General features: G+C 45.1%; 1 pseudogene; it reads left to right on the top strand.

Moving 5' to 3' along the window:
* The first annotated feature begins 1,179 nt into the window (after window positions 1-1,179).
* LOC129327236 (zinc finger protein 208-like) overlaps window positions 1,180-12,513 on the top strand; it is a 113,626-nt pseudogene continuing 102,292 nt past the window's right edge.

Below are 12,513 nucleotides of genomic sequence, written 5' to 3'. Positions count from 1 at the left end.
AAAGAGTAACAAGGTCCAATGAAGGGGGTTGCCAACTCTCTCTGCCGAGTATGGCCCCTGTGCATTTGGGAAGTTTGGATAGCAGGTGTCACAGTTTCCATTGGCATCCCCTCCAGGAGGACCCCGTGTGTACTTTGGGGCACTAATCAGTTGATTGTACACGCCCCTAAATTCAAGGAGGTGGGGGCAGAATGGAAGTGTGACTCTGAGTGGGAACTGTTTTATTGCTCTGTGTGGAGCACATAGTTCCATGCAAAAGTCTTAAACATAATGACTGCAACATGAGATTCTCGGGCTGGAAAAAGCAGCACCCAATGCCTTGAAGACCTGCTGCCAGGCTGAAAAATGATATTTTCTGCTCTGTTTCATGCTCAGCATTCAACCTGTAATTCATTTTGGCATCCCCGCTGGGGATAGCAGTTGCCTCCTACATGAGTGAGGAAACAAGAGAATGCCTTGGCTGTGAATCATGTGGTAGATTCCCACTGAGAACTATGGGGTGGGCAGAGGACCCCTGGCAGGGCAGAGAGGGCTCCCACAGCTGGGGTCATGGTTCTACAACACTTCTATATAAACAAATATCGAGGGGAAACCCCTACCGGAAGTGTCACAAAAGTAGACAACACTATAACAGGAAATTTACAAAATGTTGAATTTTTCATATATATATATAATATTAAGGGTGCTCAAGGTGCTAAAAACTATAAATATAAATATCCATAATATATACAATAAATTCAATAATTATTTGATTAACATCCAAAGTCCTTCCTATCTAAAATGATTTATCCGTAATAGGTTCACACATAATGATTGAAGATAACATAGTAAACAGTCCAACTGGTGAGGAAAAAGTTCAGCAGGTAAGTACCAGGTAAGCACTGCCGTGTTTCCTATTCTTTCTTCTAGCTACGGGCATCCTCTTGGAACTATGACTATCCAGACGTATTAGCTGCGGATGAGAGGGTCATGCTGGAACGAATGGTAGATATACCCCCTGATCTCTATGGGGTGAGCAGAGGACCCCTGGCAGGGCAGATAGTGCTCACTGCAACCGACCTAAACTAACCACCGGAGGGAGACAGAGGGAGCTGGCAGAGACCTCTCCCCCGCTGCCCCCACCGCCCGCCACCGGTGGAAGGACAGCGCAAACCTCTGCGTAAAATCCGGTGCTGCGTCTCCAGCTTGCCAAGGCCGCGCCTCCCTCTCCTTCGTCTGTTCTCATTTGCAGAGTTTAGGGGGGCGAGTCCCCCTTCCCGGAGGCGCCGCCAGGAGTGGGCCTGGCGAGGCTTCGCCAAAGGGGCTCCGCTTCTCCCCACGCGCCCCGCCGCGGCTCCTTCGCCGGTGAGTTTCCAGCGCAAAGGCGGAGGGGGCCGCCGGGCCAGGCTGCCGGATCGCAACAAAGCAAAGAAATCTGGGGGCATCTGAACGACCTGACGACTTTCCTGGTTTATTGCTGGATTGAAACGGGGCCGGGCCTTTAAGGTGCCGCCAGATTGTTTTGTTTTAAGGGAAGGGAATGATCGGCTGGAGAAAGAGGGGTGGGAGGGGCAGGAAGGGGTTAAGCAAAAAACAGCCGCTGATCCAGAGCTGGACCCGCCGCCCCCCTCCGAAGCTGCTCCCTAGTGTATGGGGGGGGGAGGGTCACGTCCTTTGTGCAAAGTCGGGAGGCCCCTGCAATGTATCCTGGGGGGCGGGAAGAGATCCTTTCCTGTGACTGGAATGTCTTGAGGTTGGCTTTCATTGGCAGAGGGGCTTGCAGAAAGGCGAGGAGTCTTGGCAGCTCTGTCCCCAGCAGTTCCGGGAGATCTGGGGGTAGTGCTTGTGGAAGGGGAATCTGGGCAGGGATCTCACCCAGAATCTGGAATATAACATTGAGTTGCCCTCTAAAGTGCTCCTTTCTCCAGGGGGAACTTTCCTCTAGCCTGTTGTAATGGCAGGAGAATTCCAGGATCCTCTTGGAGGTTTGGCAGCCCAAGGTGGGGGCTTCAGGGAAGGAAGGGAGAGGCCACATCTGGAGCCCAGATAGCTGGGTCTGGAGCTGAGTGCAAGAGTGGCCACATTTGCAGAGGGCACAGAATCATTCCTGATGGGGAAGGCTGGGACAGGCTGCAAAGAGCTCGTTATAAGTGTGATGGGATGCTCATCAGGGTACAAACAGAAACTAAATTACGTATTTTAAACATCTCTAACTATAGTTTCTAAAGCCACTTACAGATCCCCAAGTGCCCAAGAACACAAATAAAAGAGGATGAAAGCGGCAGCAATAAATATTAAGTACAGGAGCAAACCGATAGTTTTGGCAAAATCAGCATCATCCATTAGGAGCAGAACATAGACACTGTGAACCTGATGAACTCAAAGAAAAATTCCATGAGACACGGCAACAATAAAGGTGTGCCAAATACTGTAAAATGGCAGTGAGAGCTCTTCAGTAACTGCAAAATACTCACCAGGTCCTGATTGACTCAGTCTGAGAGTAGCTGAGCTGATAAAATTTAAGGGAGAAGCCCTGGGAGGAATGGCACCCCAGCAGAGTTCCTTGCAGTAGTGCAGTGTTGACAATGCAGTCCTAAGGTGCCTTACACCTTCCTAAGCCCATTGAAGTCAGTAGGCTCTGCAGAGTGTAACTCTATAGACTTGTTTAGTGGATTTCTATGCCTCATCTCCAAGGGACCTGCCCAAGGAAGTTGGCAGGATAAATCTGTTTAAATATCTTCTTGTACTGCATCTTCTTGGCTTCACAGAACAAGGACCTCTGCACATTTGGTTATTTCTTGCCTTGAAAAAAGGATTGACTGCCGAGTAAGGAAACTCTGGGGTCTTGTTGGGAACACAGACTGGAGACCAGTTCCCAGGCGGAGGCCCTGAAAGAAGGATTCCTGCTGAGCCAGGCAGAGGCCAAGATGCAGGAAGAGCAGGAGAGACGGATCCAACCTGGGAGCTCCAATGGGGCAACCGATGTAAAGGACTCTCCTCCCGACCCCACTCCCCAATAAGCACCCAACATTGCCCCAAAACCAGACAAGAAATACTCATTTCCCAGGTTTTTCCCAGCACCGTTCCTTCCCTCATCTGCCTCCCTGTGCCTGCCTGCTGGTTCAGAGGATGTCAGAAGGGCCTGCAGATTCCCCCAAGGTAGGTAAGGCTCCCTCAGACCAAGGGCAGAGGCTGCAGTTCTGGGACATCGAGCAGGAGCGGGAGGGAGGTAAGTAAGGGTGAATGGGGCACCTTGCAGCGTCTTCTCCTTACTGCTGAGTAAGCCTGAAATTCACAAACTGCTGTCCCTCTTGAGGGAAACGGTCCTTTCCTCGAGCATCTCAGATGGTTTAAAAACAATGTTAGCTACATCCATATCAGCCTTTGAGGATGTAGCCAAAGAGTGGTATGGGGTGGGGGGGTAGGGATCACAAACACAGAATTGTTTATGTAATGGAATTTGTGGGATTTCCTCCCAATAATTGTAACATTTCCGATCTTCCCTCCTGTGGAAAACTGCCCCTGCTCCCAGCAGTGGCCATTTCCACGCGTTTCCTCCTCCCAAAAAATAGCATGAAACTTATGGAATGACACGCCTCCATGGCACAATTTTCCACCATGACTTTGCTTCATGGCACGTTTTCTAACGTCATTGCGCCATGAAGCAAAGTCATGTTGGGAAATAGCGCCATGAAGGCGCGTCGTTCCATAAGTTTTGCACTATTTTCCAAAAGGGGGAGGCGGCGTGTGAAAACAGCCAATGTGTCTTCGAGAGTGGTGTGAAATCTCTTCCTTTGGTGCTGGAAATATTTTATGGGGATGTGGTGTATGTGAAAGGATATCTCTTTTGCAGGATACTTGAGGCTGTATGGGTTTTGCTCTGTCTCCCTCCTAGCGTTCTGATAACTGTTATCTTAATTATTGTGGATTAAGGGTCTTGTTTTCACATGCATATGGAGGCTGTATATGCATTCAACTTCATTCGACTTCCTGAGAGGAGATTGAAAAGGATGGGGATGTAAGAGAGAAGGCTGCTCTGTTTTCATCTGGGTCTGCACACTGAGAAGGGAAGGCAGCCTGAAATCCTTGGGAGGCGATTGCAAATGAGGGGCTGTAAGAGAAAACTCCCTTCTCTGCAGCCTCTCAGACCTAACCCTGGTAAATGGAAAGATGCCAGACACGGGCCCTCAAGATCAGTGGTTTCCAGACTTTTTGATATGGTGACCCTCAAGTCCAAACTTTGTATGGTGACCCATCAGAGGCTTGCCTAAGGGACTAAGAAGGTGCAGAGGGGGGAGCACAGGGTTCACAGGGTTGAGGAGATGGTAGATGTTGGCAAAAAGGTGGGTGGCAAGTAGGTTGGTGCTGAACATCTCCCACAGCAGGTTGGGCAAGATTCTGGGCTGCTGAAGGAGCCGTGCCAAGAGGGAGCCTCTATTCACACATGCCACTTTCTCTCCTCCTCTCACTTTTCCATGCACTGAATAGCTCCCACTTCCTCTCCAGCCTGTTAGGGGAATTTTCCTGGAAGACAGTCTGAGTTCCCCCATAATCCTTGTTCAGCAGGCAGGGGGCAAAAGAGTCTTGCTAACCTAAAAAATCTGAAATCCTAATTTTTCACTATCACAGCCTCCCCCCTTTCTTCTACCTACTATTAGACAGCTTTCCAACCCCCTCCTCTGATTATTGTTGCAATGGGGGAGGGCAAGCGAAGAATGTGAGAGGCTGGAAAGGGAGAGAAAGGGTGCAAAGAGCAGGAGCCACCCTTAGAGATGGCTGACCTGTGGCCCACCAGTTCCTCGGCTTCTGGGAAGTGACGTCTTTGCAGAGGCCCAAGAGCGTGCACGTGTTTGGCCCCAGACCCCTTCCAGGGTGCTTGGCCCCAGACCCCTTCTGGTATGCATCCTCAGTGAAAGGGATCCCCTCCCTCCAAAATCACCCTCCGTCTTGCTCAAATTGGCCCCATGTGAAGCGTGGGAGAGCTCTTGGGGTTGTGCAGTGACATAGTTGAGCCGCCCTAGGCGAGTTCCCTGAAGGCCTGTTCCCCCACCTTTCCCACCTGCTGCCTAGCAGAGTGGTTGGGGAGCGGAGAAATCAGTGAACAACAACCCTGGTTAAGTGCCTTCATCCTTGTCAGGATCCTAGAGAAGGATGTGGCCATTTATCACCCACCCGGCCTGTTATGGGCCCTTTCTGGGCAAGGGGGTGCCAGGATCTCAGGCCTGAGGCTGAGGAGGGAAGTGGCCTGAAGTAGGCCTCAAAGCAGCCTTTCCCTCAGGCCTCCTGGTAGCCCTTTTCCCTGCAGGCCTCTGTTTCCCAGGCAACCTCCTAGCCTCAGCATTGGCCCTGGAGACAATGGAGGGAAAAGCAGGAGCCAATGGCTGAAGAGGAGGTGGGGCAAGGACAGCAAGTATAAAAGGGATCAGCTGAGGGGACCCGCTTCTTTCCCTGAAGATTTTTAGCCTGTGATTTATTTATTTAAAACATTAGCATGCAGCTTTTCATCCCAAATTAGCGTCCACAAGCCATGGATTAATCGGCCCAGTCTCCATGACTTTTTTTTTAAAATTTGAGATCATGTTACAGTAGTAGTTTAAAAAATTAGGCTTCTTTCTTTGTCCTTCATGCCTCATTTTCGGCCATGCAAGAAGGCACACCCTGACTGAAGAGGGTGTCTCCTGGGGAAGTAGGGAGGGTGCTCTGGGCCCTCCCCAGTTTAGCCCTTGATCCGGTTCAGTTGAACCAGCCAGTTAGGGCCCTTCCTTCCTCCAGGGCTGGATAGTGGTGTGTGGTGCTATAGATTGTTAACCACAGGTGGAAGATCTCTTTGAGGTCAGCAGTGAAAAGAAACAGCCCCAGTCTGATACATCTATAAACCTGAGTCTCAGACCTAGTCCACCTATCCAGGAGAATTAAATGGCAGAGACCTGAACTGATGGAGTGGCTGATATTAATGTAAGGCACTTCTGCCAGCTTTTTCCATGCACGGATTCAAGGTGGTTTCAACTAAGACTGTGAGTGTAGGAATACATTGTGGGATGCTTTCCTCTGTGAGGGTGAGCGAGGGAAGAAACATTGCCCCTGCAGGGTTAGTTTTCACTCTGTGGGAAGATTTCAATTCCCAGCTGGAATCTCCCACCTACTGCCTCCAGTCAACCCGCCCATCCCATCACCTCAGTCCCTCCTTTCCAGTATATTCATTCTGTATCTTTAGAAAAAAGGATGTCCCAGCCTCTTTCTTTGTTACCCTGCCAGACAGCAATGAAGATACAGTCTTGACGACTTCTCCAGTGTCTCCTCCCTGTGGTGAAGGAAAAGGACCAGCCATGCAAGCAGCTCAGGTAAGGGAGGGAGCGGTCACTGGGGAGGCGTCCAGGGGACAGCAGGGTGGCCTCCTTCTCTATTGCAAGGCTCAGGGGATCGGACTTCTTCCCCTTGGTTCTGGTGCTGCAAGATGTCAAGGTTGGCCACTTTGAAGTGGGAAAATGGTCACCCCCTATGTAGCATTCCATGTTCAAGGAAGAAAATAATCCTGTCCCCAATATGTCCTATTGAAAAGGATTTGCTCCTCCGTGTGGACATCTCTGGCCTCTTCCTCCAAAAGCTGCTAGCCCCCTGCCACTCAGGACCATCCCCCTCTGCCCCTAAGGTGCCCCCAAAGAGGGCTGGAAGGGAGGAGCCAAATATTGTTGCACTTTGGTTTTACCATCCCTGCTTTTGCTTGTTCTTTATTTTATTATTTTATTTTTATCCTACTTTTCTCTCTGATCAGGGACCCAAAATTGCTTTTCATACCATCCTCCTCCACTTAATTCTCTCAATAACAAGTTTGTGAGGTAGGTGAGGCTGAGAAACAGACAGGCCCAATGTCCCCAGGCGAGCTTCCATAGAAGTATGGGAATTCAGACTCAGCCATCCCAAGTCCTCATCCGTCACTCCACCCACTAAACCACACTAGAATCTTGAATCTTCTTTTTCATGGATCAGCTTTCTAGTGATGTTAAGAAATGCTTCTTTCTTCTCCTTCCAGGGTGGCGTGTCCTTTGAAGAGGTGGCTGTGCATTTTACCCAGGGGGAGTGGAGATTGCTGAGCCCATCCCAGAGATCTCTCTACAAGGAAGTCATGCTGGAGAATTTTGGGAACGTGGCCTCTCTGGGTGAGGATCCCTTTCTCCTGTGCTGTGCTGTGAGGAGTAACAGTAAGGAAGCTCCTGATACGAAAAGACACACCCTGCCTGCCCTGGGCCCACTGACTTATCTCTGCCACTCTCCATGATCCTTCCTCTGATGTGGGAGGGATCGTGGGTTTTCCTTGCGGAGACGGAGCTGCTGCCTGGCAGTCCTGTGCCCAGCACACATGAGAGGGTATCAAAAGAGGTGCCAGGAATTGCTTGGATCTGGAGAAGGTGGATGGGGGGGCAGTCTAAGCAGGGGCTTCCCTTCCCTCTAGGCCTTTCCTTCCCTGGGCTGAGATGTGGCTGTGGAGGAAACCCTACTGTCTTTTCTTACACTTAGTTCTCAGGTTGCCTGGCATTGCTGAACTTATGTCCATACTGAAGAGTTTTAATGTTTGTTTTCTTTATTTTGTGGATAAAAAGGACCTCAGATTTCCAAACCTGACCTCATCTCCTGGCTGGAAGAGGAGGAGGAGCAGTTTCCCCTGATCTCTCCTGAAGAGGAGGGATTGGCAGGTAGGTGTCCTGGGGTTGTGTGTTGCCTGCGCTTCCTTCCAAAAGCTGTTGTCTTTCTGTGCCCTTGTGTGTCTTCATAGGTTGAGCTGCTTTTCAGACTCTTCTGCATGCTTGACTTATTCCTGATGTTCTTAGCATTCCACAAGCACTGGAATCAGTTAGAGAATGATTTGTGTCTTCTTATCTGCCGTTCCTCTTCATTTTTTCAGTTGTGGAGTCAGTTTATTTTTTTTTCTCGGATTGCTTAATAATAATAATGAGTAGTAGTAGGAGGAGAACGATTTTCTAGCTAGGGGACTGTCGTCATCGGTGGGGTCATAGCACCCCCTTTATTTTTTCAATTTTTTAAAAAAATGTATTAATAGAAATAAAAGTCCATAGAAAGGGCAGAAAACAAGAATAAAGAAAATGTAGAAAAAATAGTAAAGCTTACAAGTAAGAGAAAAGGAAAAAAAGAAAACGGAACTCGGAACTTAGAAAAAAAAGAAAAAGAACAATAATACATATTTCATTTCCATTCTTCTCTACAACACTTGTCATATTTTAACAAAGTTACAGTCTCTCTAATTTTTTCTTTTTCACTAATGCCTCCCTTCTACTTGTTTTATATTCCCTCATTATCTTCTTAATGATCAAAACCACAAATCATCAAATCACTATTCCTCATTTCGTGCAGAAAGTCAATAAAGGGTTTCCAGTTAGCCCAAAAGATAGACAATGTTTTGTCTCTGATCAAAGCTGTAAGTTTCTCCATCTCCACTAACTCTATCATTTCCATAATCCAGTCCTCTATTGAAGGTAATTCCTTATTTTTCCATTTCTGTGCATACAAAAGCCTAGCTGCTGTAAACATATATAGAAATAAAATCCCATGCTGATTTTCCAGCAGTTTATCCATTAGTCCCAACAAAAAGGCTTCTGGTTTAATCTGTACAGCAGTCTTTAGTATTTTTTGAATTACCATATGAATCTGGGTCCAGAATTGTTTAGCTTTAAGGCAAGTCCACCAGAGATGATAAATTGTTTCTTCTTGTTTCTCACATTTCCAACACTTATTTGACATACCTTTGCTCATTTTGGCTAATCTATCAGGAGACATATACCACCCCAATACATAATTTTATAAAAAATTTCTTTAAGTCTAACACTCAACGTAAATTTAAGCCCCTTTACCCACATATTTTCTCATTGGTCCATCATTATATTATACCCAAAATTTTTAGCCCATTTTACCATACAGTCTTTCAGAGATTCTTCTTCCATTTCAATTTTCAGTAACAACTTATACATTTTGGAAATAACATGTTCATCATTTGAACAAAGCTCTTTTTCAGACTCTGTCTTTTCCTGCTCGAAGCCCTATAGTTTTTTATCTAGTTTAAATCTTTCTAAAAGCTGAGCATATGCAAACCATTGACATTTATAAGCCTTAGCTAATAACTCCTCCCTTGTCTTCAATCTGCAGTCTTCTTGTGAAAATTCTAATCTATCTCCATAAGCCAACCATTCCTGTTTGAAAGTCATCTCCCTTCTGTAGAACGCTTCCTCTGTTGAAATCCAAAGTGGTGTCTTCTGTGTTAGTCTCAATTTATATTTATTCCAGATTCTCAAAATAGCTCTCCCAATATAATCATTTTTGAAGTCTGCATCGACTTTACTTTGTCATACCACAAATAGGCATGCCATCCAAATCTCAGGTCATGACCTTCCAATGTCAAGAGTCTCTCATTTCTCAAAAGCATCCATTCCTTCATCCATATCAGACATGCAGAAGCATAGTACACTTTCAAGTCGGGTAAACCAAGTCTGCCTCTCTCCTTCGCATCCTGTAAAATTTTATGTTTGACCCTTGGTTTTTTCCCTTGTCATATAAGTGTTGAAATATCCTTTTGCCACTGCTTAAATGGTACATTTGAAGTTAACACAGGTATTGTCTGGAAGAGGAATAACATTCCTTTTAATAACTGACATTCTTCCCAAGAAGGACAACTGCGCTCCATCCCATCTTAACATATCTTTTTTTATTTCTTTCCATGTCTTAACATAATTGTTTGGAAATAGCATGCAGTTCATCCCCGTCATAATACCTAAATATTTTACCTTTTTTCAACCTTAAAACCTATTTTCATCAATTCTTCTGGATATTTAATATCCATATTTTTGTCAACATTTTTGTTATCTGATCATTTATTTTAAAACCTGCCAGAGCACCAAACTCTCTCAATTTCTCCATCAGTATTTCAGTTCCATCTAACAGGTCCTCCAGAATCAAAACTAGGTTGTCTGCGAAGGCTCTTAATTTATATGCCTCTTTTTTAATTTTAACACCCTTGATCTTTTCATCCTAATGTCTCTATTCAAAACCTCCAACACCAAAATAAAAAGGAGCAGTGACAGCAGACAACCTTGACACGTTCCTTTCTGAATCTCACATAGTTTCGTTAATTCTCCATTAACAATAATTTTGGCATTCTGTGAAGTATAAACTGATTTCACCCATTTTATAAAATTCTCCCCAAAATTCATCTTTTCTAAGACTTCAAACAGGAAAACCCAACTCAAATTGTCAAAGGCCTTTTCAGCGTCCAAAAAAATAAGAGCCACTTGCTTTTCATTATGTTTATCCAAATGTTCCACTGTATCGAACACAGTTCTGACATTGTATTGTTGAAGGCTTTCACAGCCGGAGAACGATTGTTGTGGGTTTTCCGGGCTGTATTGCCGTGGTCTTGGCATTGTAGTTCCTGACGTTTCGCCAGCAGCTGTGGCTGGCATCTTCAGAGGTGTAGCACCAAAAGACAGAGATCTCTCAGTGTCACAGTATGGAAAAGATGTAGGTCATTTGTATCTACTCAGGAGGGGTGGGGTTGAGCTGAGTCATCCTGTAAGAGTTTCCCAGGGTGTGGAATGCTAATGGCGGGAGGCTTCACTGTATCCTGAGGAGGTTCTTTTGCATATGGATTGGTACTTGATGTGCTAAGCATAACCTTCAAGCAGTGTTCAGACCCACCCGAAAAATACAACAGATGCTACGATCAGCAAAAGACAGTAGAGACCCCCTCACCTCTGCAGGAGTATACCGTATACCCTGCAGCTGTGGACAAGTTTACATCGGGACCACAAAGCGTAGCATCCAGACAAGAATAAAAGAACATGAAAGACACTGCAGACTTGGACAACCTGAAAAATCAGCAGTGGCTGAACATAGCCTAGCGCAAACAGGGCACAGCATCTTATTCCAGGACACCAAAATACTGGACAACACTTCCAACTACTTTGTCAGACTGCACAGGGAAGCCATTGAAATTCACAAGCATAAGCAAAACTTCAACAGGAAAGAAGAAACCTTAAGAATGAACAGAGCATGGTTTCCAGTTCTGAAAAACACCAGGCTAACAAAACATTCTATCCCCGACAATAGCCCTGCAGAGAAGATTAGCACATCAAGTACCAATCCATATGCAAAAGAACCTCCTCAGGACACAGTGAAGCCTCCCGCCATTAGCATTCCACACCCTGGGAAACTCTTACAGGATGACTCAGCTCAACCCCACCCCTCCTGAGTAGATACAAATGACCTACATCTTTTCCACACTGTGACACTGAGAGATCTCTATCTTTTGGTGCTACACCTCTGAAGATGCCAGCCACAGCTGCTGGCGAAACGTCAGGAACTACAATGCCAAGACCACGGCAATACAGCCCGGAAAACCCACAACAACAGTTCTGACATTGTCTTTCAACTGTCTTTTGAGTAGAAATCCGCTTTCATCCTCGCGGATAAAGTCTTTGAGAACATTCTTAAGTCTTTTTGCTAAGATCGAGGTAAATAATTTATAATAATTATTCAGCAGTGATATAGGTCTATAGTTTTTTGGTAATGTCAAATCTTGCCCTTCTTTAGGGATCAACATAATATTCATGTCTTTCCAGGAATTTGGCATCTTGCCTCCCAATAAAATTGAATTCATTGTATTTTGCAAGGGTGTCAAAATCTCATCTTCAGAGCATTTATAATACCAACATGGCAGTCCATCTGGGCCTGTCGTCTTCCCCATTTTCATCTTCTTAATTGCTTCCACCGCCTCTTGAATCGTTATTGGGCCATTCATCACATGTTGTTGTTCCTCCGTAATTTTAGGTAAATTCTATTTCATTAAATACTCATTCATTTTCTTTCTTTTCAAAAAATTTTTTTTTATTGGTGAGTATATAATTAATACATGCATTTCCCATCATACCTAATTTATTTCGACCCCCACCCTTTCCCTCCCCCCTCCTTATAGACTTCCAACAGCTTTCCAACCCCTAACCTATCTTATTACTTAACTTATTTTCAATTATATTCTTCTAAATCATATATGTATTATATCTCTTACTCTAAGCATATTCAAATTCTCTTATATATATACTATATCAGATCCACTAATATATCCATTCTCTACATCACTATTTAAACTGTATATTTTTGATAAAGTCTCTTAATAATAATACTAGCTTAGGTTAACTAATAGCTAAATTTTCCCATTAATGGTAAAGTTACTTCTCTCTTCTATTTAAAAAAATCACAAATTAATAGTTTTCAAACTGCCACAGTCCTCCTTTCACATCCCATTTTTTTTCTAAATATTGTTTCAATTTCCCCCAGTCTGCAATATATTCTCCTGGATCAAGATCTTTGAGTTTTCTTGTCATTTTGTCCATCTCAGCCATGTACAGCAATTTGTAAATCCAATCTTCTGTAGTTGGTATTTCTTGTACTTTCCATTTCTGCGCATATAAAAGTCTTGCTGCTGTAATCATGTAAAATAACAGTGTTCTATACTGCATTGGAACATCTTCC

This window comes from Eublepharis macularius, chromosome 4, assembly GCF_028583425.1.
Source record: "Eublepharis macularius isolate TG4126 chromosome 4, MPM_Emac_v1.0, whole genome shotgun sequence".
Classification (NCBI taxonomy): Eukaryota; Metazoa; Chordata; class Lepidosauria; order Squamata; family Eublepharidae; genus Eublepharis; species Eublepharis macularius.
Note: the sequence above shows the minus strand (reverse complement) of the source record. Positions and strands in the feature narration are given on the sequence as shown.